Here is a 26,175-nt window from a genome sequence, read left to right as displayed (position 1 = left end):
GAGAGCTGAAGGCTTACCTCAAACAATATAGGCAGAAAACCAGAAATATTTAATTCAGATCCCTTGTGGCATCTACAAAGGGAATTGTGGTGACCCTACAAGGTATAGAGTCATGGGGAGATTAAGAGTTACTCTTCTCTGCTTCTCACTCGAACTGACGCAATGTGCATTGTGTTTGCAAGAGAAGCCATGGTGTCAGGAAACTGAAAATTGTCCAGGAAACAGCTTTACAAAGAAACACAAGTGATAAACATCAGTGAAGTCAAACTAAGGTGCCAAGAAAATCAGAATACAATGAAACTTTCCCCCCAAAGACATTCTTTTTCTTTTTTCTTTTTTTTAACTAAAAGGTACAGAAAGTAACTCAAAGGAATGAGATGGTTTGGAAACGAGCATTGTGCTGAAGGCAAAAGCATAGTGAATTGGTGAGAAATTTTCCATGGCCTAGAGAAGAGCCTGAACGCACCAAAACAAATGTGCCCAAATTTGCTCTGCTAATTACATTTCATGGGGAGGCGCCATGTTCCAGCTACCAACTTCAGTCAGTTTTAAGCAAACTTTCTTAACCAGCCTGAATATTATAATAATCACCTGTGCCTGGGTCCCGGTGTATGCCAGTGGTTCTAGAAGTTTCCCAGTGATGCGAGGGTGTAGTTAAACCTCTGAACCACTGACCTTAGGGGGCCCCCTAATCCAGGAAAAGCTGACCTCTTTACATAAAGAGAAACCACAGATGTTTGAGGCAGGGCGATTCCTTAGGGTGATTTGCCTGTTATCAGCATTTAAAATGTAGACCTGTGGCACACAGCCCACTTAAAGCAGATGCGGGATGGCACTAACAAGCGGAAGTCTCCGAATCCTTCCTCCTCAAACGTGTAACTGTTTAAAGCATGTTAACTGCCAGGCCTACTCCACTGTAAGTTAGCTGACTGTTGCTTGCCTGCAGTAAACCACACTGTATACAGCAGCGGATTGAACGTGCCTGTAGAAGCATCGTCTCACGCAAGTGGGAAGGCTGGAATTAAGAATTGTTCCAACCATTTAAAGAATTGTACTGGATTCAATCAGTGCTTCTTCATCAGCTGTTTTGAAGGCCAGGGAATTCAAGAATTTGAATAACATTTGGGGTATGGAAAGGCCGAAGACAAGCGCAGTGAGGACCCCCAAAAGTCCTCTTCCTCATGCACTTTTGAAGCTTTTTGTGTTAGTCACATTTTCATGACTATAAACTGTTAAACTGGGCAAAAGCTCGTTTCTAAGCAGCCAGAAAATAGCATGTATACAAATAAGCCTGATTTCTGGTTCACTGATAGGAAACATCTTTTTGGCCAGCTAGCCTTTCATGACTCCTGTTGGTCTTTATTAATCATATTGGGGGGATTAGGCTTGCGCCGTGGCCAAGCAGAGTCACAGGTTCAGCTTGCAGAATCTCCAAGCAAATGATGATAAGGCATTAGACTAAATGTAAAACAAGTTACATCATTTTAAATAAGACATTTCTCTTGGAAGTAAACATGTAGGAACTAAAATAATGAAGGAAATTTATTTTTAAGATATGTGTTTTGTATACTGAGACCTGATCTCATAAGAGATGCAGAAATCAACCCCCTTTGGCTTAAGACACTTAGATTTTCTTTCCCTGGAATATTACTGTTAATTCTTTATTATTTTTATTACCGTTAATTTTACAGTGGCTTTTACTGCATCACCGGGGAAAGTCATGGACTGTCTTCATTGTGTCACATCACTTCAGTCTCTGTAAACACCCCAGATTCACCTCTCTTACCAGCCCACTGTCATCCCCACATTTCCCTGACATTTTCAACTTGTGTTACCTAAGTTAGTCACATGACAGTGCCCGGCTTGTCTTAGCCATGGAGCCATTCTCTTTGGCTCTTATGCTTCTTGCTCTTAATATCGCGTGGGGTACACAATATTCCACAATGGCTTGAATTACTCAGAGAGCTTGGTACTGGCGAATTGAAAAACAAGTTTGGGTTTCGTATTTGAAAAAAAGTATTTTTTGGAAAAGAAAAGATTTTCCACTAAATTTCACAAGAACAAGATAATTCTATTTTTATTTAAAACACCTTTTGTTGTTTTACTCAAACAAGGTTTTACTCTGAAAGCCTATGATCTTTCTTTGAACTCATGCCTCAGTTTCATTCTATTTTGAAAAATTTTCCTGATTAGGGGGATATCTATTGGAAGAAGTCTTGCTTTTGTTTTTAATTATAAAGCTAAGAATTTCAAGCCAGTTAATTTAGTTGTTGGGTTGTGGAGATTGCGTTATATCTGCTTGTATTTTATCTACTATTTGTTTTAACCAGGTTCCTGCTAATGAATACTGTAAAACAGCAAAACAAACCAAAGCACAGACCAGTGGAAACAAACAAAAAATTAAAAGCTAAAACTAACACATTTTTCAAGTTAGTGAGAATTGGGCTTTTAAAGGAATTTCATAAAGCAAATGCCTGAACACTTGCTGCCACAGAAAGAGCACATAAGCCGTGGCCAGCAGCTTGGGTCTGTTATCCCAGCTGTTGAGAAGGCTAAGGAAGGATGACTGCTAGTTCAATATCTTTCTGGGCTATAGAGTGAGTTCAGCACTATCTTGGGAAACTTCATGAGTGTTGTCTTTAAAATACAAGTGGAAAGAGCGTTGGGAATCTATCTTGTAGTAAAGTGCATGCATAGCATGCACTGGCTTTGGATTTGATTCCCAGTATTGTAAACAAAATGTATGTAAATATGTGTTGGTGGGTGATGAGTTGTGTGTTTTGTATATAACACTGAAAGAGATAAGGACAGAAGCTGTATTTCAAGGTAGTTAAGTGTGGGGTTCATTGCAGGAGATATCATAATATGTACAGGTTTATAGCTTGGTATAACTTGTCATGTAGTAAAGAAAACAAACAGTATTTTTCTAGTTCATATTCTTTTTCTACACATGCCAGACAGATTATTATGAATAAAGCTTAGCCAGGAACACTAAACTTTTCTAATAAAAAAAAACTATAGAAAGAACGCATCTGTAATCACAGAACACATACACAGTACACAGTTCCATCTTGATATTTCAGGATACTAACAGATTTCAAAAGGGATTTTTAAGATTTAACCCCTACAGTTTTCCATGAGTGAGTGACTTATCAAATATAGTTGACATGGGATATGGACCCTAAACACACATAAATATTTCCTGAGAAATATTTAGATGAGAAGTCATAAAATCAGAATTGGAATCTGTTACCCACTATCTGAGTGACTGACTACCTTCCTTCTTACATAGATTACCTAGCCTGGTTAAACAGCTCATGGAGTGAGCTTTAGTGCCTAGTCTTCAGGGTGAGGATGTTGATACTCGGCCTGTCTTTCTTTCAGGGTGTGAGAGTGGTGATACTTGACCTATATTCCTTTTGGAAGTACTTTAGAAACTATAATAAAGTCAACCTATGAAGACACTGTTGAAGGTGAGAGACAGGGCTTCTACTATTGGTGATGTAGGGAATATGCACTAGTTTTTTTTTCTTTTTTTAAATTTAAATTAGAAACAAACTTGTTTTACATGTCAATCCCAGTCCCCCCTCCCAACTCCCCTGCTCTCACCAATCTCCTATCCCATGCCCTTTCTGCTCCCCAGGGAGGGTGAGGCCTTCTATGGGGGATCTTCAAAGTCTGTCATATCATTTGGAACAAGGCCTAGGCCCTCCTCCGTGTGTCTAGGCTAAAAGAGTATCCCTCTATGTGGAATCGGCTCCCAAAGTCCATTTGTATACTAGGGACAAATACTGATCAACTGTTAGAGGCCCCATAGATTGTCCAGGCCTCCTAACTGACACCCATGTCCAGGGGGTCTGGATCATACCTCTGCTGGTTTCCCAGCTATCAGTCTGGGGTCCATGGGCTCCTCCTTCTTCAGGTCAGCTGTTTCTGTGGGTTTCACCAGTCTGGTCTTGATCCCTTTGCTCATCACTTCTCCATCTCTGCAACTGGATTCCTGGAGTTTGGCTCAGTGTTTAGTTGTGGGTGTTTGCTTCTGCTTCCATCAGCTACTGGATGAAGGTGATATGATGGCGTATAAGGTAATCATCAATCGGGGAAGGTCATTTAAGGTAGCCTCTCCACTATTGCTTAGAGTGTTTGTGGCCATCCTTGTAGATCTCTGGATATTTCCCAGTGCTAGTATTTTAATGGATCACATTTAAGGTATTTATCTTGAGAGTTATTGTAGCAAGCTCTGAGGTGGGGAGTTAGCAGTTAGGAGGTTTACATAGGGATGTTCTTGGAAGAAATTGTAAAGGGAAATTGCAGAATTGGACACAGAGGAATAGGATGGAGGTATAAGTGGAACTCTGAAGTCCTTTACCCTACTTTGTCTGGCATAGGTCAAGGGGCTTCTAATCAGTCATTGTGGGACATCCCTTGGAAGGGCTTGACTTTGAACAAGACACTGTCTTCATCTTCAGCCAAGCAATCTCACCAGCAGAATAACAGCTAAAGGCTGTATTTCCAGTGAGGATGTAGGATTAACACTCCTGAAAGGGGAGTGCATATACAAGTCCCATTAGTTGACACAACAGGATAGTCAAATGCTCTTAAAAACTTAAAAAAATATGTGTTCAATATTACCTCATTGCTTACTACACCTGCTTTCATGTCAGTACCATGATGCTTTTATTATTATATCTTTGTTGTATAGCTCAAAATCAGGAATAATGATGCACTAAGAATTGATTTGGCTTCTTTGTGTATTTTTTGTGTGTGGTGTGTGTGTGTGTGTAATTTGTTTTCAGTTTTTGAGAATTGTGTTAGGAGATTGATGGGTATTGAATCTGTATATTGAATCTGTATATTGATTTTGGTTGGATACTGTTATTACAATAATAACCTTACCAGTTCATGATTATGGGAGATCTCTTTATCTACAAAAGTCGTCTTCTTTCTTTAGTATGTTAAGTTTTTATTATTTAAGTCTTTCATTGGACTAGATATTTTGAGGCTATTTATTACAAAAAGAAGCATTACTTCTATGGTTTCTTTCTTGACTACATGTTAAGATTCAAAGCAAGACTCAACAAATAAGGGAAAATTGCTGCAACATCTTGCATCCCATATAACCACATTGTATCAAAAGTAGTTTTTAACAACAGAAATGGCAGAAAGTGCAGGAAGTCATGGAAGCCATACAGCACATGAATGAGTGAGAATTCAGTCAAGGCAGAATCAAGAAGAAAATTTTAAACATTTTAGAACTGAATGAAAATGAAAACACTACATACAAAACTCTATGGGAAACAATAAAGGAAGTTCTAGGAAGAAAGCTCATAGCACCAAGTTCTAAATTTTTTTAAAGCCTGGAGAAATCTCATATTAATGACTGAATGTTCACTTTAAATCTTTAGGAAAATAAAAGGAAACAAAATAAAAGAGTAGATGTAAATACACAAACTCAGAACTGATGTAGGTATGACAAACTATAAAGAATTTCTGAAATGAATAATTTGTCCTTTGGGAAAAAAATCAAAAGGATCAACAAAACTTTAATCAAATTATCTAAAAGAAGGAAAAGGAAGATCCAAATTAATAAAATCAGAGGCTGCAAAAGAGACATTACAACAGGCACTGATGAAATTTAGAGAATTATAAGGATATATTTCAAAAATGTATATTCCATCAAACTGGAAATCTTAAAAGAAATGGATGAATTTCTTCTTGTAGATGGCCAATTTAAGCTAAATCAAGATGAATTAAATAAATTAAAGATACCCATAACATTTATTGAGGTAGATACAGCAATTAAAAATCTCTTAATTATAATAAGTTCAGGTAAGCTGGATAGATTTGGCACCACCAAAGTAATAGTAGTTAGAAAACCTTGGTGAGGTTACTGATATATGTGAAAAGAGCTGTTTTGGAAAAGTACAACCAAATATAAGTGTTATGTAGGACCACAACAATTACAATTCTCTTAGAAAGACCATACCCATAATGCATTCTCTTAGGAAGAAGCATGCTTTCTTAATTATCAAATCCAGATAGGCAAAGTTAGGTGGGGTGGACAAACCTTGCTTTATATCTGAACCAGTTATTTTGGTTAATTCCTATAATTTAAATCCACTGTGTTTAACCCCCTTTTGACCTGTGTTAATCCCAAAACAATTTTCCTTGCTTTTCTACTCTTCTATCTAGCTCAGTTAGTGAATAGATTCATTTGAGAGAATTACTATATTTCTGTCTTGGCGGGTTATCTGGGAATCCCAAAGGAAGCAAACTATAGACAATTTAAATGAATGGGGCTTTGTAAATAATCTAACCTACTACAGTGAGCTTTCCCAAGACACTTCAGATAAGTTACAGAGAGGTCAAGTTCTTCACACAAGTTCACAGAGGTACTTGGTTGAGTTTGGATAAAAATCTAGGTACACTGATATTTTTATTTGAGAGACACAGTGAGATAAACAGAGACAGAGAGTGTGTGTTGTATGTACATGTGAGTACATATATGGATGTGAGTATATGAGCACATGCATGCATGTGGGTGCTGAAGTCAACTTCCAATCTCTTTCTCCCATTGCTCTCCATTTTTATATACTTTAAAAGACAGCATCTTTCATTGAACCTGAAGCTCCTACTTGGATGTTCCCAATGAGGTTCATGGATTTTCCCAGGGCTTAAGTTACAGATTCATGCCACCATGGCAGGTTTTTGGCAAGGGTACCAGTAGTTTGAATTTAGGCCTCATGATTTCACAGTAAGTACCTTCCCAACTCCACCAGCTCCTCAGCCCTGCATTGGTTTTTATTTCACCATTTTCACTAAAGCAAATAAATTCCCTACTTAAGAAGGCTTACATACCTGCTGAATATGTAGAAGAATATGATAGTGTCTCATGTATTCTTTGTTCCAAAATGAATAATGAGGAGCTCAGGACAAAGAAAACTGTGAACAGTGCTTTCTGGTGAAGAAAGAATAGAGTAACGTGGTTTTACTTTACATTATGTGTAGAGTTACAGTCCTAATAAGTCTAGTTGTTGAAGGGTAAACATGATTAGCTCTTAGTTCAATGACTTAAGAATACATTATGTAATGGGGTGTTTGATATACATATTATGCTTCCAAATTGCATTTAATTCTGTATATTTAAAGTAGAAGAATGAATGTTTGTTCAACTTTAGACATTGAAGTAATTTTTTGTTTTTGTTTTTCAAGACAGTTTCTCCGTGTAGCTCTGGCTGCCCTGGTACTCTCTCTGTAGAGCATGCTGGCCTTGAATTTAGAGATTCACCTGCCTTTGTCTCCTAAGTGCTGGGATTAAAGGCATGCACCATGACAGCCTACCTTAGCCATTCTTTGTCTCAGATGTTACAACACTTCTCTGTTTCAAGATCACAAATAAAGCAGACTGCAAACTACTAGGAACAATTGGCAAATAGGTCAGGCACTGGCAACAAGAGAAAAAAAGTTGGCATTTGCTAGGCTAAATAGATGCAAAAAAAACACTCTTCATTTCATCTCGGCATGAACTCTGACCCAACAGAGCATCTTCACAAAACTCTGAGTAGGCCACGATGAGATTTCTCACTTCTCCTGAAAAGCCACCCCAGTCTGGAAAGCATCATAGAAACAAGAAAATTATACGGAAAATGTAGTCTAATTTCTAGTTAGTACTGGTTTTGAGATATGGTCTTTATAAAATATCAAGACTCAAACAATAAATGAAAAAAATATGAATTTATTGATCATAGAAAAATGAACTAAAATATAAACTCACTATACTCCATGACTGTCAATGATTTTGTTTGCTTTTTGTAATGATTGTTAAGTTATAGTGAAGCAAACAATTTTTAGCAACAGGAAAAGCTAAATGATTCTGAGTGATTTGTTTTAATTAATGTCTGAGATAATGATACTTGATGTTTCAAGATGCTTGGTTTGAACTGAACAGAAGCTGCCACCCCGTGGAATGCACTTATTCCTATTTTATGTCTGTGTTTTCTCTATATGTTTGTATATTTGCCGTGAGTCTGCAGTGTCAGCAGAAGCTAGAAAAAGGCATCAAATCACCAGGAATGTGAGTTACAGATGGTTGTGAGCTGCCATTTATGTGTTGGGAACCTAATTCCGGTTCCTTCATAAGAGGACTAGTCTAAACCTCCAAACTGACTCTCCAGGTCCTGGAATATAAGTTTAATGAGAATAGAGCAGTTTAAATTTCCAGATCCAGGGATATGAGACCTACCACTTTTTTGGACTCTGAGAGTTCTTGTACATACACCACACACACACACACACACACACACACACACACACACACACACACCTATGTATGAATATGCACAAAGAAAAGCATGAATCATTTTCAGCAATTGAAGTAAGGGAATGAGTCATGTTTTCATCCTAAAAATATTTCTCTGTTTGATTAGTAGAGACTGGGTATAAAGGATAAAGGAACACAACCAGAAGCCAAGAGAACAATCTCTAGGTGACGAAGGTAAGAGATGAAAATGACTTGAGCCAGGGAAAATGGAATTAGAATTGTGGCAAGGTAGAATCATGGGTATAGAATTTGTAAAAACTCCAAAAGTAAATAAGTATCTATCAGAGAGCTTTAATAGACATCCCAGGACATTCTAACAGATCCTCTCCAAGTTACCTTCATGTCAGGACTAAGCATAGTGGATTAAGTGAACTACACACCTAAGGACAGTTACATCAATGCACTAGCCTGGTTTAATTCAAGACTGAGTACAGACATCAATGAAAACTAACTAGATTAATACTGTAATTATGTGTGCCAGTGAGCATGCAATGAGAAAAGATGTCCTACTAAAAAAATTAGAAGCATACAAATGACTACTCTAATAAGGCTGGCAAAAAGCAATGTCCTTTCTAGGCTTGCATTCATGTGGGTGCATTTAGAATTAGCACATTGTCAGGATAGTGCTGTGATAGTGTTCACTAGGGTTAATTAGCATTCTATCCTCTTCCATAACCTTCTTTACAATGACATATTTGCATGAAAAATCACTCTCCCTCCAAATTACAGGCAAAATGAACTTGAGGCTCTATCTACCTGGTGGTGAAATACTTATAACACTAAAATTATTTCTTTTAGTTTTATTCATCCACTGTGTTCAATATTATAGAGTACAAGTGTTTTCTGGTTTTAATTGTGAACAAGGAAGTAAGTGAATTTGAACAAGTAGCCTTTGTCTCTAGAGAGAGAAAAAGATAAAGACTTTTGCTTAAATGAATGTTGTGAAATACTTAGATTAGACAATGAGGAATTTTAATATTTTTATAATAGGTTTAGGATTATCCTGTGACGGTCTTTCTTCATGATCATGTAAACCATGGTACTCAACCTTCTGAATACTACAACTCTTTAATATAGTTCCTCATATTGTGGTGATCTCCAGCCATAAAATTATTTTGTTGCTATCTCACAACTGAAATTTTGCTACTGTTATGAATAATGTAAATATCTGTGTTTTCTGATTGTCTTAGGTGACCACTGTGAAATGTCATTCAACCTCCAAAGGGATCACAACCCCCAGATTGAAAACCACTGATATAGATGACATGTTGTAGGGGTTAGGAGTGATAATGACTTGTAGAAGTTGAAGGGGAAAAGAATAAGTTTTTATAATGTGTCTAAGAATTACTCCTAAAGGAGGATGTAACTTAAGGGTTCCTTTTCATGGTTATTATTTAAATATTATTTAACACCTATGATTACTGTGCATTTGAGTGTGTATGTTGTACTTTTTATAAGGGGATTTGACTAGGAGACACGTAACAGTTAATTTGTATATAAAGGATTATCTAGAATAGGTTTATTTACATGGAATGAGCCACCGAAAATGGTGGTGGTTCCATTGCAGAGGCTAGGGTCCTGGACTTGATAAAAAGAAAGAGGCAGCTGAACTTGTGTATTGATTACTTTCTGCTTCCTGACTGTGACATCATTGTGACTGGTTGTCTCATGCTCCTGCCACCGTACTTCCTCTACCATAACCTTCTACCATACTTCCTCTGCCATAACCTTCTACCATACTTCCTCTGCTATGATCTTCTGTGCATCCTGGAACTGGGAGCCAAAATAAGCCCTTTCTTTCTTGAGTTGCTTTTTATCAGGTATTTTGTTACAACAAAAGACAAGTAATTCATTGGGTGATCACATTGCTGAAGCATAGTAGCTTGGCTGGGAACCCTGAATGTTAGTGACTTTTAGATACTAAAGATCTATCAGTGAGTCAGGAAGCCCAAAGCTCCTGTAGCAATATTGGAAGAGGATAATGGCATGGTAAGTAGGCTGTGTCATATTGTTTAAGGTGATCAGTATGATGGAACAAATGAATGGAGGAGTTGTAGTTTCAAATAGGATTTTGAAGGTTGGCCTTAATGAGAAAGTAATGTTTGATTAGAAATTTGAAAGTAACATGTGAATGGATTCCTGAATGTGGTTCGCTTCCCTGCCACACACACAGACACACAAAAAAAATAGTCAGGCATTGAAGAGTCTCCAAGGCAGACGAGAGTTCAAATGTTAGTAATAAAAATACAAAGGTTAGAGAAAATGATAGATTTCTAACAGGGGTTTTGGAATTGCCCATCTGGACTCAAAGACTTTTTTCCATGTTTATTAAAGTGAATCTTACCTAGAAAAGTTGTTTCACTTCCCTGATCTTTAGATTCTTATTTCAATAAAAATTACAGGTGATTAAGCTGTCCTGGGTGGTTCATGTCCATAATCTCAACACTTGAGAGCTGAGGCTAGAAGATTGTTATGAAGACAAGGCCTGCTAGACTCCATATTGTGTTCTACGCCAGCTTGCTCTAGTGTGAGACATTGTCTCATTAAATAAATAAACAAACAAACAAACAAATAGATAGGAATAATGGATACTTTGAAGTGCCCAGTCTAGCAATTATGTTTTTATTTTTAAATCCACATAATGAAATTATTATTTATCATGCAATAGAAAATAGATCAATTGTGTGTGGAACCTTAGAGTTGAGATAAAACACCAGAGGGCGGTTAAGGGAGCTCGTGATCCTGTGGAGGTTAGCATGACCCAGGAATGCTTAGTCTGAGGTGTGGGAGTCGTAATGAAATGAGTCTTAGCCAAGATGACAATCTGTTGTTAATATTCTGTTGTAATTATTGAAGACCTACTATACACAAGATTATTATTCATTTTACATATTATATATAGTTCATCATTTAGTCTAGACTGAAAATAAGAGATCACCAGTATCTTTTATTTTTCTCACTGCCTCGAGTTTTCTTCTCTGGTTTCATTCTCATCTGTACTTCTTCTCTCCCCATACAGATATCTTAGCTTTTCAAGTAATATGATTATATTTATTCTTTACAAATGCTTTAGGAAAATGTTGATGTTCATTTTATATTCTAAATCTCCATAGGTCTTAGCACACCTAATTCTTAAACAACTGAAACAAACAAGGAAGAATAGGGAATGGTGATGTCTTTGACTTCTCACTTAATAGAAGGGAGAAAGTTGGGGCCATTGAGAGTAGTAGAGGCTTGGGGAGAAGTCAGGGTCCTTAAGAGTGATCAAAACTTTCTTGCTTCAGGTGTGTTCAGGGAGCTAGGATCTTAATAAATTAATCACCACCAAAACAACCCAAACTAATGTCTATGATGTCCTTTGCCTCACAAACATGAGGACTGAATATTATGAACAGCAAGGAGGGTGCATTTCAGAAAGGAGCTGATTTTTGGTCCTAAGATGAGAACCTCAGCTTTGATAGACTAAGAGAAACCACCGAGGAAAATGTTGCCACTAAGATTCATGTCTAGGGGTTAAGAGGTGATGTCTTTCCTAACTTGAGGCAGTGGAGGTGAGCTGGCCAGTCTACTTGGTCCATCCATGAGGTGCCCATTACCTCTTAGGTGCCTGGACTGGAGTTTCAGTATCACTCTCAAGTACAGCTTTCAGGCAGCTGTGTCAAAGGAGAGGAAAGATAACCAAAAGCCAGACTAAGGGTCAGAGTTCTCAAACGCCCCTGGCCTGGATAGAAACAAGGGCATTTTTGGCTTTCAGCTAAGAATAAGAACTCAAGATCCCTGTCCTTACCTGCCTGACCTCTTTTTATCTCCCGCTTTCATTGTCGCATGCACTGATTTTGCGTTAATGTGATCCACTCATGACCTAAGTATGGTCAGGGTCATCAGTAACATGGACCTAATTGGTTTGTTTCTGGCTTTGTAAAATGCAAGGGACATCTTTTTATCATATGTAAGATCCTGCCAGCATGTTAACACGTACTATGATCATTGTTTGTGTGCACACAAATGTATTTACTTCATCTTTTAACGATGTAGAATAATTGCCTGGGCCTCTACAGTCTGCATTCTCTAATGTATTGATCATATGCCCTCAGATATTTAAAACTCAAGCCATGTAAGTTATGAATAGCTACATTGCATATATTTAAGCTTATTTATAGACAAAATTACCTGCTTCTCTGTACATGATGGTTTTTAAATGAAATGATGATAGGAATAATGACCAAAAGTTTATTTGGCTTACCTTTAATACTGCCTGATGCAGTGCATAGAATAAAACTCTTCATGGTGTAAGCGCTTCCCTTTCAAGGTTCAGAGCATAAGTCAACAAAAATACTATGCACATAGGAGTGAGGCAGAAACTTTGATGGAAGGGATTGCTGGCTTTTCTGTCTTTTCCTTTCATGTTGTCATCCAAATTAAGGGCCTCTGCTTTTTCATTCCATAGTCTTCCTTTGGGCCGTTTCCTTGTATTGATTAGGAGTCAGACAAAAATATATCCTTACCATAGCCCCAGACACTGTCATCCACGTAGGTCTTCATTCAGTCATTCACTTTCCAAAACAGTTGCGGTCTTATTGTTAGATCAGAAAAGGGCAAGGCCCTGTTGAGAGGCTGCTTCCCTCTTCCCCGCTGGAGAGTCCATTGTGTTCATTCTTTTCTACTGAAAAGAGAAATTACTCTAAAATAAGTACCAAAAGTCACTATTCAACAGGCCACAGGTTACATTCTTCTGTAATTGAAAAAGGACCCCATGCTATTCAGCACAATCAATGCATATTGCAGAACAGTGAGTATAAATGGCCTACAACATTCCTGTCACTAGGTGCTAGCCGTGTTTCTGCTGGTGAGCCAGAAAGCTGCTCTGTCTAGTGTTTTTTTGTTTTTGTTTTTTATTGAGCTGTTTTCAGTGGTATTTCTGATTGTGGGCCTTGTGGCATCAGACCTTAAGTCAGACCTTAAGTTAGCTTGGGGATTTTTCCTCCCATCATGCACATTGGCCATGACCACTCTGCATGTCTCCATAGATTACTGTAATATACAGCTAGACAGAGTATACAAAACATGCTTTTCTATAGTTCTTCCTTTTCTCTGATCAAGGATGGCTCTTCATTGTCAATAGTTCTCTAGATGCAATGCTACTAAACTGTGCCTTTAAAAACACAAATGGATCAGTAGACTCAAAGTAAACTTTCATATGTTACTTAAAATGTGCAGTCAGCGAAAGGGATCCATTTGAGCAGTGAAAACAAAGTTAAATTAGGGAGACTGACAGTTGGATTGATTGGGGTCATTCTCTTTATGTGGCATCTTGTCTTACTGATTTACCAACTCATATGAGAATGGCTGTTTCGAAGTGAGTGAATTTTTCTTTTAAAAATCAAATTGGAGGTCTCTTGTACTACAAATTCTATTGAACTAGTCATTTTCTTTGGGCTGCCAACCAGCTCCCAAATAAACACACAGAGAGTTATTATTTACTATGAATGCTGAGCCTTCATTTAGGCTTGTCCTACTAGGTATTTTAACTTAATTTAACCTCATGGCTTTTTTATCTTTTTTCATTCTGTATGCTCTACTTTTTTGCATCCTCTGTATCTGTGTGTCTGGCCCCTAATGTTTCCCTGGCATTTCTTTTTCTTTATTCCCAGAGTTTAAATTCTTCCTCCTCCTTCTCTCCCTGCATGGAAGTCCTGCCTATACATCCTCCCTCACTATTAGCCATTTAGCTTTTTATTAGAGCAATCAGGTGCCTTAGGCAGGCAATATATCTTTACCCAGTTAAACAAATGCAGCACATCTTTATATAGTTAAACACATGTAACACACCTTTGCATAGTTAAACAAGTATTCTGCAATATTTTATGGCAAAGGAATTTTGGGTAGACTACAGAAAAATCAGATTAGCTAAAATATAACTTGCTACTGCTTGAAAATAGTCGTTATCTTCATTTGGGTTCTATAGCTAAGTCTTTAGAAGCAGTGTCCGTTTTTTGCTCATAGCCAGTCGGTGGATATGTGCACATTAGTCTGTTCACACTGCTACACCAAGACACCACAAACTTGGTGGCTTAAACAACTGATGTTTATTTATTTCTCATCATTCTTGGGGTGAGGACTTTCAGGAGAAAATTGCTGGTTTATTCAGTTCCATGAGAGAAAGTCCTTGACTGCCTTCTTGTTATTCTCTCATATGGTGGAGAAAAGAAGGGCAAGAAGAAGGGATGGACAGAGAGAAGGGGGGGAGGAGAGAAAGGATGGGGGGAGACGTGGTCTTTCCTTGAAGGGCACTAATTGCATTGTTAGGAATATGATCTTCCAAGTTCTCCTTGATCTGAGTACTAAGTTCTTAACACAGTGCTTACAGCTGGCAGTGGTCAGTTTTTTAATTTAAATTAGAAACAATCTCCCTCTCCCTCCCATACTCCCATGCTCCCCATCGACTTCTCCATCCCATCCCTCATTCAGTCCCCAGGTGAGGCCTTCCATGGGGGATCATCAAAGTCTGTCACATCATTTGGGGCAGGGCCTAGGTTCTCCCCCCCATGTATCTAGGCTGAGAGTATCCCTCCATAGAGAATGGGCTGCCAAAGTTCATTCACGCACTAGGGACAAATATTGCTTCCATTACCAGAGGCCCCATAAACTGCCCAGGCCTCCTAACTCACATCGTGTTCAGAGGGCCTGGATCAGTCCTATGCTAGTTCCCCAGCTGTCAGACTGAGTCCATGAGCTCCTACTTGTTCAAGTCAGCTGTTTCTGTGGGTTTTCCCAGCATGGTCTTTTTTGTTTGTTTGTTTTTTGAGACAGGGTTTCTCTGTAGCTTTGGAGGCTGTCCTGGAACTCACTTTGTAGACCAGGCTGGTCTCGAACTCACAGAGATCCACCTGCCTCTGCCTCCCAAGTGCTGGGATTACAGGCGTGCGCCACCACCGCCTGGCTCCCCAGCATGGTCTTAACCCCTTTGCTCATCACTCCTCACTCTCTACAACTGGAGTTCTGCTCAGGCTTAGTTATGAATCGCTGCTTCCATCAGCTACTGGTTGAAGACTCTAGAATTGCAGTGGTCAGTTCTGATGCTTGGTAGTACTAAGAGCAGTGAACTAAGGCTATGTAGTAAGACAGAAAAGAAAAGGAATTATGCGATGAGTAGAGATATAGGTTCCTCATGCGTGTTGACTACTTATCTAACCTGTTTGCTGTTTGAATCTTGGCTCTAAGGTTGCTAAGCCTGTGGCTTGGACCCTTGCCTAACCTCTTGCTGCCTCTGTTTACTCATCCACTGGATGAAATAATGACAGCAGCTACCCACTGAAGTTGTTATCCTACCTTAAGAGGTTGCAGGGAGGATTAAAGAAGGTAATACATATAAACCATGCAGAAAAATGTAAAGCACAGTGCTTCTCAACCTCAATGTTGTGACTCTTTAATACAGGTCATCATGTTGTGGTGACTCTAAACCATAAACTTATTTTCATTACTAATTCACAACTGTAATTTTGCTACTGTCAGGAATCATAATGTAAATATCTGTGTTTTCCAATGGTCTTAGGCAACATCTGTGAAAGGATTGTTTGATTGCCAAAGGATTTCAACCTACAGGTTGGTAACTACTGGCCTAGCACATGATAAACAACATGTAAAGGTTATGAACCTTTATAAACATTTACTACTGAGTTCAAGAAAATCTACTTCATTGGAAGAGACCTTGCCATTCTACTCTACTAAGTTGGAAACATTCTGGCTTTTCCTTTAGGACAGTAGCTATCCAATAATAAGTTTTGGTGTTCCTATTAAATGAATTATTATAATCAGTGTAATAAGGATAAACCCATACAGAAATACTATCAGTTACATTTTGACTACAAAGAAAAAATGTTTGTGATCGTATATACCATTTAAGGCAGAGCTGACCACTGAGAAGTTTTTGGACTGTATTTTATGTGTGAGTTTGTGTTTTCCAGCATTGTTCTATGAACACAATACATTAGGTCAGGGTGAACTAAGGAGATCACATTCATTCATTCAGAGAAGAGGGAGAATTTCATGGCAACAACACTTTCAATACATGATCTATGGCCTAGTGATAAGGGAAGAAAGGAAAATATTTATGATTCTATATACGTACAAGGAACATTATAAGACTGAGCAGGTTATATTTACATATTTAGGAATATGTGTTTGTATGAGTATACAGATACAGATACATATATATGTATACGTATACATATACTAAAAATTATAAGAAAAGTGGCCATGAACTTGAGAGAGAGAGAGAGAGAGAGAGAGAGAGAGAGAGAGAGAGAGAGAGAGAGAGAGAGAATGCAAAGGAAAGGCAAGTATGTGGGAGAGGTTGGAGGGAGGAAAGGGAAGGGGGAATGATGCAATTACATTATAATTTCAAAACAATTAAAAAATATAAAATTAAACATTTACTATAATAGTTTGTTTGTAACAATGAGACACAGAACAGTATAGTCTTTCCTTTGTGACACTGAATGACATTGAAACAGACTGGTGATCTTTTACGTTTGCTGTCACATGAAAGCCTAGTGGGTGGGGTACCCGCATGCCCTCTGTGCCCTAGGATTGTCAGCTTGGAGTTTAGGATGATGAGAGATGAATCAATTGTCTTCCAGTTGAGGGTGAAATGCTGGCAAAAACAAGCAAGCAGCAAGAATAAATCTAGCTCACTGGAGCCATTCTTCAAAGCTTACCAAAGAGGCAAGATTACAGGATCCTCTCATCCCCTAGGCCTCAGCCAGCAGCTGACACCAACACCTTTTGGCAGTGGGAAGTATGGCTGTAACTTATAAGTGTGGGCCAAGAGCGAGGGTCAGGAAGGCTTGATGTGGTTATCTCATAAGGGAAACTTCGGAGTTAATGACCTCATCCTTAGCTTGGAGGCTTTTCAGCGCCTTGGCAGTTAGACATTGGCTTTGAGGTTTAGCTTGCAGAAAGCTCATATCAACAGAGAGAAACGCTGTGGCCACCTGTGTACTTTGGCTCTGAGAGTGTGCGTGCAACAAGTGCATTAGGGAGGTGTGGGAAAAGGACAGAGAACCAGTGTTTGGGGTAGTGAGGCAGATTAGGGAAGATTATCTCATGGGAACCATGATCATCGTTTGTAATAGACCCTGCATGACTTGTTCTGCATGCTCAGGGTCCCTTTGCAATCTGTCAGGAGCCTGGAAGTTAACAGTCGAAACGCACACACTATGTAAGGGCTCTGAGTCCAGGCTGGAACTGGATGGGTGGTCTACAGTTAACTAAATGGGGGAGAGAATCCTAAATACAATTACATATGGGTTGCTGGGAAGGTTGAATGTTGGGCGGGAGGCAAAACTTTGAACGGAAAGTGAACAGTAAGCTTGGCATCAGGATAGTCCTGGGGCAGGATGTGTGTGGCTTCAGTCTGAGGCTTCTGATTACAGTCTCCTGACACTGGGGATGACTGTGTGAGACAGGGAGGTCAGGACAGGGCCAGAGGCTTGAAGGCAGTCTGCGGACAGCATCAGCTGAGACACATAAACGCTTTCCTTAGCAGAGTGTCATCATAGCTGATTGCAGTTAGCAATGATTCAAAACACACACAGACTAGACATGTAAACCTCTAGTGCCATTCAACTTGGTCGTCCTTTGGAGAAGTGCAAAGGATACCTTCTCTGTTAATATAAGAAAGCAAACGTCCACAGCATGAGCTGTCTATGTCTTGGTTTTGTAGCTCTTAGTGCTTGCCAGCTATGCAGATTAAATCACCAGCAGGGAGGCCAATAGCACAATAAACAATGCCACTCATTCGTTAGTGTTTTGTAGACAATAAAGTGTGTTCCCTTCCATGACCTCAACTTTTCCTTTAAGGTAGTACACTGTTTTTATCGTTACCTCTTTCACTTAATTGATTGGGCTTGTTTTATGGATGGGATCATAGGGTAGCCAGAAAGAGACTTAGAACTGAGGCCTGTTACTTCCTTTTTATTGCAAGCAGATGCACTGCATTCTATGTTTGTTTTACTGTAGTCTTCGGTCCCCATTTAAAAATTATATTTGAAAGCATAATTATGTGAGTATATGGAAAATGGATTAAAATGTTATAATATTATACTGGAACCATATTATCAACCCTCCTTCCCAGACTGCAGAAATTCAGGTCCACTCTTGAATTAGAGGTTTCATAGACTCTGGTGGGTGTTTGGATTCTATATTAGTGACTTCCCTTATCCTGGTGACCAAACTATGTTCACAGAATCAATTTAAGGAAGGAGAAGTTTGTTTTGTCTCACATGTGAGAGATAATCGGTCATGGTGGGAAGGCATGGTGACCGGAGTGGACTAGTCAGTGTCAGAGAGGACTAGCCAGTGTCAGAATGGACTAGACAGTGTCAGAGAGAGCTGGCTGTGGGGCTTAGTCACATCTCCATTCACATTGTTTTGGGGCATATTCACAGCTACCATTTTAAAAACCGTGCACCCAGCATCCAACTTCTGCTATCTGGAACCATCCAGAAGGTTCTACAACTTCCTCAAAACACTGCCATCAGCTAGGCACAAACACACAAGCCTCTCTGTGGGTAGTTCAGATTTACACTGTTGCAATCTATCACTTTCAGAGATGTGAGCAATGTGCTCCATTGACCAGACAGTATATGGAAACACACTGAGCAAGCATCAGAGATTTTGCAAGAGTGCTGATTCCACTTAAGTGTTACGGTTGGCTGGATCCCAGCACCTTTGGATTCCAGGGCCTTTGATGTCATTTTTTAGCAGTAGTGGCTGTTCTGGCTTGCTTCTTGAATACAACATTTACTTCAGGTGTGTAACCAGCTTGAGGGCCTGAGCCATCCATCACTGGTACCCCAGTGATGGAAAGAACATGTGTAGGCAGGCAGATGTGATCATTGGTGGAAGGCCAGGAAAAGAACCCTTGCTTCTTTTCACTTATCGCAGTGACTACCCAACTGGCTAGAGGACTGAAACCATGTAGCAAGTGATGTGATTTTGTTTGAAAAACTAGATGTATGCTTGTAGACTTCACACCAGAGAGATGGAGTATAGATGCTCCTGGAACTGCAAACTGCAAGTGAGAACAAGTCTTTTAAAACCATTTCTGGTGGTCAGAGAGATGTGCATTATATTTAACTGCTGATCAAATTATATGATTACCATTTCTGATTCTTGATTGGTTCCTCCTTCTATAGTGCACCGACCCTCTGAAAGCCTCTTTTCTAGGGGCTTATTTTGAACTATGATTACCCCTGTATTGTGCCACACAGCACTAGGACTTACATGTGATTGTATTCTGTGTACAAACTAGCTAACTCCCTATATTTCCCAGTCCTTCTTCCTTGTGAGAAATAGTTTCAAAGGAAATAATGATGCTAATGGTCCTCTCATTTCTGTACACAGAATCACCATTAAAAAGAAGCCCAAGGAAAGCATCTCCCAAATGGATGCTTCCAAGATCCAGGCACGTTTTATTTGATGGGGACATGATCCCACTTTTGTCAGTGCAGCACAATGACTTTCCTTTGTGGAGACACTGCTTTTCAGAAGTGTCACTTAGAACAAGTTCTTTGGTCACAAGTAATTATGATCCCGGAGTAATCCCCATTGTTTGTGCTGTGTCAGTAGAGGTGGCCTTCCTGTCTTGGACTGCCTTGATCTGGCCTGGTATGTGGAATTCAGCATAGGATGGAAACAAGGGAACATTAAATATCCATTCATCTACCCTGTACGTGAATTATGTGCTATGTTAGACTAATTTTGGTTTATGGAAGTCTTCATTTAAATGTGGAAAGTATATTTCTTGACCCAAATATGTATAGCAGTTAATATATCACTTCTTATGCCAAAATCATTTACAGATTAAAACAGTACAATTTCTAAAAAGTGCTTAGATGTGCAGTGGGAGGTGGTTTAGAACAAGAAGAAACTTTTACAGTGTTCTTGAGTTATCTCTGGTGTCTTTAACACGAGACATTTTGAACCTTTCCTCGGGTGCCAGCAATGGTGTCTTCCATAAGGATCTGTGATGTAGAAAGGTCAAATGTGACGATGTGTTTGATAAACTGTGACATTTCATGTGCCTATTCACCCTTTAACAATAATGAACTCTTCTTTTTTTTCTTACTGAATGCTTCTTAAACATTATGTTACTAGTAACAGGCTTATTATAAAAACAGATAAATAACATTGTCTTCCCTTAAAGATTTATGGTCTTCAATGGTCAATGTTTTCGGAGAGAGATATGTAAGTGAGCACAGTCATTGCAGGGGTGTATAAAATGACATAATGAAAGTTTTTCTTTCTAATTAAAAATGTGTGTTTGTGTATGTGTGTGCATATTATTAGAGCTAAAAGTCAACCTTGGATATCATTCTTATTTTATCATGTTTGTTTATTTATTTATTTTGCTTATATGGGTGCTTGCATACTTCATGTGTGTGGAGGCCAGAGGACAGCTCAGTTATCACCTTCACCTTCACCATGTGGGTTCAGGTGAATGAACTCAGGTTTGCAAGCTTGGCAATAAGTGTTCTTACCTGCTGAGCCATCTTGTCAGCTCCTATATTACTGAGACAGTGTCTCAATGGCACTGGGAATTGTTAGTTCAGCTAAGCTAGCTAGGCAGGCACTGACCAGTGTCTGCTTCTCCAGTGTCATGACTATAAGCAAAACCTCACCACACCTAGATATTTATTCTTAAACATGGCCTCTGAGGGTTGAACTTCTGCTTTTCCACTTGTGCAGCAAACACTTATCTGACTCTGGTATGTTTATATAGCCACAGAACAGATTCCTAGTTGTCAATGTGGTTTAAAGAGTCAGGACAGGATTTCAAGCATCAGCGATCAGAGTATGTGTTTCTAGACAGTGGCAGAGACCAGTAATGTACCAGGTGAATATGCATGAAATAGCATGCTTCATTGCATGAGTTACAAATGTGCATGTAGGCTTTCACTTCTTGAATAATTCATGTGAGATGCAGTGATAGTTGTGGGACTATAAACCCTCTACTAACGAAATCAAAGGGTGTGGGCTTCTTTGTAAAAACACAGAAAATGGATTTCTTTTTATAGTTTACTCTGAATATATTTGTATTGACAACCAGCAATGTAAAGAATAAGATTTGATAAAAGATTTTACAATGTGGTAAAAGTTATTGGGCATGTGCATCTTTTTGTCTGTTAAGAACAGAATGATGAATAAAAATCACTTATTATGTTTGTGTGGGAAGGACCTGTATTTATAGAGTTTAGTGTGATTTTTGCATCATTTGCCAGAATAAATTTAAGAGATAAAGAATGTCAGATTAAGAAAAAAATACTCCAATGCTCAAGTCACCCAACCCAAGATTGCAACATACTATGAAGAAGAGTTTCTCCTTTTTGTGTAGTGTCTTGTGGTAACATCCAGTAAATGGTCCAGATAAAATAGATTTATTTGGGTCTCTGGAGAAACAGCTTAGGGAGTTTGTTTAGTTGCATCTCTCAGCTACAGATGGCAGACATTTTCACTAAAAACCCTTTCCAGTGCTGCCATGACATTTTCCACTGCAGCAACTTCTTGTGCCACAGGGAATTCTATCTGTTAATCCAGAGTCGCATCCTCAAAAATGTAAGACCACATTGCCTACCATCTGTGTTCACGGGTTCCTTTTTGGGGACAACATTCATTTTAACTTGTCTCGTGAGTTTCAAAACTATTCTCCTTGTGATTGTATTTCAACTTATTCCTTTTTCAGTTTGACGTCTGTGAGTCCTCTGTCCTTACCACCTCTGTTTTATTCCCACTGCTTTGTACTTGTTAGGGTCACTTGTCTATGCCTGCTTTCAATAACCTGGAAGTTGGTCACTTGAGGCTGAGATTGCTTCCTCTGCTTAAATATCACGTTGAAAAGAACTTTCACCAGAAATGTTGGTAGGAAGAAGTGTGCTCTTTTCTAGTCTGATAAGGTCAAGTTTTCTCTTAGGATTTGAAATTCTTCAAATTCTATTTTCTTAACTTTTCCAAAATAAAGACAGGAAGAGGTAAACCTCAAAAGTGAGAAATGTGAAGTTGGACATGAGGACACACACCAGAAATCCCAGCACCTTGAAGGCAGAGTGAGAAAACTGATGCAAGTTTGAGGTCAACTTGAACTACATAGCCAATTCTAGGCCAGCCAGAGCTATATAGAACTTGTTTCCAAATCAAACCAGACTATACCAGAGTAGAGCAAAGTCGACCAAACCAAACCATGAGTGTTTTGTTAAGTCATAATTGTTGTTCCCAAATTATTTTTATTATGTTCCATTTCTGTTTTCTTATTTCAAAAATTGATTTAGCAATAGTTTGAAGTATTTTGCTGTATACAAATTTGTATCTTTATAGAATTTCTACATTGACAATGTTTGTTTTCAAGTCACATAAATATGGTATAATTTAGCTTTCATTTTGTTGAAGCAAAATTGATTTGAGGAATAGATGTAGGCAACAGAATATTATCAAATGAAGAAAGATTAGCCCAATCTCACTAGTGATGATCTCAAAGACTGGAGTATGAAAGTTAAAATTGTTTTCTTGTGGTTCCTCAACATTAGATTTTTCTCCCCCACTTCCTGTCAGTTTTCTGTATTTCTGTAATTGTCTGTGTATAAAAATGTCCGCTTCATGGCACCCCTTTTTCCCACTCTAGCAGAACATTAGAGGCTAACTATAGTACTTGTGAACCAATTCCAGTAATGAAATCTGGGACTATTTTAGAATTAAGGTATGGAGGGAAACCTAAAATAGGAGTGATATAGAAAATCGCCCGAGAATTTGAAACTGTTATACACCCACAAAAAGTACAGAGTACCCAAATGTCATGAGCTAATAGAAACCCCATTCAGTTTAGATGAACAAGACTTGGGTTCATATAAAAGGTCAGTATTTCTTTTAGTTCTTTGCTGCCCCACTGCCAGGATGGTGTTTTACTCAGAAGTTCATAGTCATCATTTATTTATTATCTACGTCTCTTTTTATATTATTTTCCTTCCAGATCCTTCCCACTACCCTACCCACATAGTTTCATGTTCTTTCTCCTCTCCAAAAATAAAACAACAAAACCCCACACAATCAATACAAACAAAAGACCAATAAGCCAAAAGTGTCTCTTCACAACAATAGAAACCCTAACTAAGACAATAGTTGAGTGTGATTTGGTATTTGTCATTAATGATGGTAGTGAGAGTATTTTCACCATAGAAACTGGCAGATGCTTTTCTTCTTGCTCCTCCTCATCTTCCTCCTTCCCTTCTTCTTCTTCACCTTCATTTCCTTTCTTTTCCCCTTTACTTTTATTTATTTTTTTAATATGGACTGTCTGAAAAGCTGCCTGTTAAATATCTACGACTAAACTATTATATTCATGTAAGAGAGAGTTTTGGGTATGAGATTCCAATTTTAATACAAAAGAACAATCTTTATATTATATTTTGATAGATGATGCACTATTTTAAAGGAATCACTTGCAGAAGAGAATGTTATCATTAATAAATCTTAAGCAAGAGTTAAATATAACAGAGTTACCTGAGAGCTGAATAGTTTTACTAGGTGCAATGAAAGTCATCAAAGTATCTCCTTTTAATTTGAGCATCTTCAGGGTGTAAAGAAGGTTGGATCAAGCTGAAGTGACAAAAGACAGATTATGCAACATATATGCATTTAGCAAACTTTAGCTGTGAGCAATCATTCCTATAGTGAATAAATAGCTGGGTATAAAAGCTGACACACCATGTGCATTGTTAGCCTATTGAGAGACAGAATGTAGCTGTAGTGATGGGAAGAATTGTTTGTATAGTGTTCTTACTTCTTTCCCACTGCAGAAGAGATAAAGTACAAACTTCTGTAAAGCAAATGGCTCTCAACTCACTGGTCGGTGCTCTGAGCATAGTAGAGATAAAAACATCTCTAGAGTAGAAATGTTAAAGAATATCTGGAGGCAAAACTCTGAGCTCTGTAGATTATTTGCTATTTCTTTTATTGGGAAAGAAGGAAGACAATGGTAACTGATCTCATCAGGAATGAACTTGTTTACCAGGAAAAGAGGCATTCCAAGAATAGCTGAGTAAAATTCTAATAACCATAAAATAAGCATAAAAATACCCTTAAGCTTTTAGAAAGTTGCTTTGGTCATCCAGGCTCTTAGAAAAAAATAACAGTTGATATCTCCTTTTTGGAATGTAAGGCAGAAATGCTTTATTTGAATTAAACTTGGGATTCAAAGTATTAGTTGGTACTCCTCTCTGAAAGAAAAGACCAAGGGATTCATATATGTTGTGTGTACTTTGTTGGTTGTTCTTGATCCACAGATCATATCAGATTCTAAAAGAGTCTCTCACCAGCATGGTTCCCTCCCTTTCTGTCATGCTTCATGCTGTTTCTTCAAACTGAGGAGTCATGGGTTTGGTCATTTTGAGCTACACTAGACTGTTCCAGGAAATAGGGGGAAGATTCATGTCCTTGTATTTAAAGTTTAAATAGGAGTGTGGTTTATACTTTGAATGCCGTTTATTAGAGTGAGTAGACATGAAACTATCTTTTAATTATTGTGGCATATATTTCTGTGATTCTCTTTTGATGCTAACACCAGATTATAAAGTTAAATAAATAAGTTATTGCCATCCCTAGATTTAGAACTAGAGAAGTTGGGCCTCAGTGCTTCTTGTAACTGGGCTATAGCTGTCTTGGAGACTTATAAACTTTAATGTCCAGGCTCCATTCCCCAGAATTCCAAATCTCTGATCTGGAGTAGAACCTGGTTATATACACATTATGAAAAGTTTCTGAGGTGATTCTAAAGTATAGTCCATTTTGAAGTGATTCAATTGGGCTAATCACTAAAAAATTGGACATGTGTTTGATATAAGAGGGCTGGAAAGATCTTGGCCTGGAGCTTCATTGTGTGGCATGACACATCTAATAATGAACAAAGAGCTGCCTGAATCACACAGTGGAATCTCTTCACACAGTGAAGGTCACTGTCAACCATCAGGCCATAACTACAGTTATGAGTATACAGGATCAGTCTAGGTGGTATCAGAAGCTTAGATATCTCTCAGTTGAGATTTGAAAGACTAGAGACTGGATACAACAGATTATGCTATCAATTGCATCTCTTTTCATTCTTCCAATCCATTTGATATCTTTATGTGTTTGATGCTGTGTGCATATCAGTTTAATATGCAAGAGTGGGGAGATAAAATCAGGATTGGTTACAGACATTTTGATTTTCATGATTTTGAGCTTAAAATAGCAATGCCACCTGTAAAACAGATGTATCATTCTCATTGAAATTTAGATAATTCAAAAAATTAAGTGTTGACAGTAGTTTCAGAAAACTAATACTGTATATATTTGCTGAGATTTATACATGAATTAAATTAACCAATAAGAGTCTATACCTTTAGCATCTATCTTCTTGTATAGATAATACAGAATGATGAGTTTTCTGACTCTTTGTCAGTAAGATTTTTTCCTATAATACAAGAAATCAAAATAAACTACTATTATTTATTGTCTTAGTTACTTTTTTGTTGCTATAATAAGACATTACCAATGAGGCGATTTACAAAAGAAAGTGATTATTTGAAGCTCATGGTTCCCCAAGGTTAGAGTTGGTGACCATAATGGTGGAAATTAGCAGTCAGACATAGTGTTGGAGCAATAACTTAAAACTTAACCTCCTGGTTGACAAATAGGAAGCAGAGAGAGGTAACTGGGAACAGCATGCTCTTTTGAGACCTCAAAAACTATCTCTATTGACACACCTCCTCCAACAAGAACACACATCATAATCCTTCCCAAACAGTTGACCATGTGGGATCTAAGAA

Source organism: Mesocricetus auratus, unplaced genomic scaffold (assembly GCF_017639785.1).
Source record: "Mesocricetus auratus isolate SY011 unplaced genomic scaffold, BCM_Maur_2.0 Super-Scaffold_6730, whole genome shotgun sequence".
Taxonomy (NCBI): Eukaryota; Metazoa; Chordata; class Mammalia; order Rodentia; family Cricetidae; genus Mesocricetus; species Mesocricetus auratus.
This window is presented reverse-complemented; position numbering follows the sequence as displayed.